Source organism: Fukomys damarensis, unplaced genomic scaffold (assembly GCF_012274545.1).
Source record: "Fukomys damarensis isolate Sample0158 unplaced genomic scaffold, DMR_v1.0_HiC HiC_scaffold_25, whole genome shotgun sequence".
NCBI lineage: Eukaryota > Metazoa > Chordata > Mammalia > Rodentia > Bathyergidae > Fukomys > Fukomys damarensis.
Genome location: NW_022900937.1, coordinates 19214316 through 19216967, shown reverse-complemented (window position 1 = coordinate 19216967; position 2652 = coordinate 19214316). Strand labels below are relative to the sequence as shown.

Genomic DNA, 2652 nt, shown 5'->3' with positions numbered 1-2652 from the left:
GAACCCAAGAAAAAAAAAAAAAAAAAAAAAAGAAAAAGAAAAAATACTTTCACCAAATGGAAGCTTCAACCTTTCATATCTATAAAAAGCACAATGTTCCATTAGCTGTGTCCTCCTTCAATGCCTGAAGGATTATATAAGAGAAGAAAGCTTCTGAAATGCCACTCTTTGAAAACATCCCAGCATATCACAGTATGGGAAATTTCTGTAAAAACTCAGCTACTAAAGACAATAAAATGTTTTACATTTTAGTGACATTTGCCTCCCCCTAATTCCTAGATGGCTGCTTTTCTTTCAGGATTGTCACACTGTTTTAAAATGAATTTCTACTTCTACACTGCACAATAACAAACAATATGCTGTCCTTACGTTTCTAGTTATCAGCTAATCATTACTGTCAACTGGCTCTTAGTGTTGACTGTGGTATTATTATCCTTTTAAAGATGTTGTAAACTTTCAGGTCTCTTGTTTTTATCTGAAAATAGAGAAAAGCCCAACACTTGTGATGCTATGTCTGGATTCAATTAGTCTCTAGGAAACTCAGGAAGTAGTTAATGTATCTAATGTTATTTTCCAAACATAATAAACAGCTATTTTTTGGAGAAATAGAAAAGTAAATATCCAAAGAAGAGATGTTAGATTTAAATTTTTTCCTTAAGGAAAAAAAATATAGACAGTAAAACTGTTTCACAGCTTACATGTATACTAATGACTATTACTAATATTCTACCAAGTTCAATCCCCAGTACACATATATACATAATTCTAAAGAGAAAATCATGGATTTAAACCAAAACAATGTATATACCCAGTTTTATGCAATATTTTAATGCTGCAATATTTTAATGCAATATGGCATCAACAAAAATTTGCAGGGAACTGTTTTTAGAATCCCTGCACATACTAAGGTCCAAGGATGACTCTCCTATACATGAGATCATATCTAGGATTCCTTACAATATCTAATATTACATACACATTATGTGAACTGTTATCTTATACTGTTAGGGAATGACAACAGAAAAAAAAAGTCCATACATGTTTGGAATAGCCACATTTATTTTCCTGAAAAATTTCAATCTGAGGTCTGTTGAAACCATGGATATAGAACACATGGATACAGATGGCCAACTATGTACTCGGTAATATTGGATTATTGATTATTTATAAATATCTTCAGGCTGGAGATACTGTGCAGAGGCAGAGTGCCTGCCTAGCATGCACAAGGCCCTGGGTTCAATCCCTGATACTGAAAAAATAAAAATCTTGGGAGTAAAATTCTATAGATACTTGCTCTAACTATGCCAGTTTCAGGTAATCTGACTTTTCTTTTTGTCCTTCTCAGGGAATAATAAGATCAGTGTTGCTGAGTAACAGCCATCAAGGCAGGCTCTCCTGAGAAATATTCACAGAGCAAGATTACTATTTAATAGTCACGGTATTTAGAGTAAAGACAGCACTCTTAAAGTTTCCTCCCTGTATGCTGAGATGAGCTACTCTGAAAAGAAGTTATCCAACTGTATAGTATGTTCCATCAAAATCTGTCTCATCGTGCAATACCAACTCTAAACCTGACTGGGCTCGGAGTACAGAAATACTTGCTCTTCTTGGTCTGGTGTCAAGTTTCCCTCTAAAACTTTGAAAATTTTAACAATGCCACCTATACACTTCCCCTTTCGCCTCTATTCTTTTTCAGGTGCTGCTTGTTGGAAGGTTTTTTGAATAGCTCTTACTCAGTTATAAAAGGCAACATGATTCTCTTGATAAACACATTTACTTAATTTGGGGGGGTGGTTCTGAGCAAAGATCTTGCTTTGTAGCTCAAGCAGGCCTTGAACTCTCTCCTCTGCCTCAGCCCCCTAATGCTAAGGTAACAGATGTGCACCACCACACTCAGCAAAAGCAACACATTCATTTCTAGATTCACTATTAGTGTGCCACAATTATGCACCTGCAAAAAAATATTTTGCTGAGAAACACTAATATGTTTATGGGTTAACAGTCTCTTTAGGAGTACAGCTGGAGTTGTGCTACTTGAATTACCACCCCCTACTAAGTGTTACACTTTGTAAGGTTAGGGCTGTACATACTCATTTTATTAATCCATGCCTACCTAAAGTTTTTCTTTTCTTTCCTTTTCTTTTTGACTCAAGGTCTTGCTATGTTACCCAGGCTGGCCTTGAACTTGGGATTCTCCCACTTTAGCCTCCTGAATACCTGGGAACACAGATATGTGCTACCACACCCACATAACAGGGTATACCACGCAAAGTATATAACAGCATTTTATGAAGTTTAGTATAACCAAGGTACTACATTAATACTCATATGAGACTAACGGAAATGTGGCAAATAAGTCTGCAAAATAGAAAATATATGTACTGAAATGCAAGTTACCTCTGACTTACTTCCTTGATGACCTTATACATATCCTGGGAGTAGGTCTGAATTATTTGGTCTCCTCAGATTTCTACTAGAAACACTGAGCTTGAGGTTAATCTTAAAGCATTATTTTCTAGTGTTTAGCAAATGTTCTAAATCCTATGCATAGCATAAGAATCACCTGGGAGGGCTGGGTTATGTAGCTCAGCGGTTTGCCACCTGCCTTGCAAGGACAGTGATCAGAGTTCAATCTCCAGCACAAAAAGGGGA

General features: G+C 36.2%; 1 protein-coding gene across 2 annotated transcripts in view; it reads right to left on the bottom strand.

Annotated features, from left to right (window-relative positions):
• The window catches only part of Pias1 (protein inhibitor of activated STAT 1), a 106869-nt gene that overhangs the window by 10213 nt on the left and 94004 nt on the right, over positions 1–2652 (bottom strand). The gene's annotated exons all lie outside the window — the stretch shown is intronic.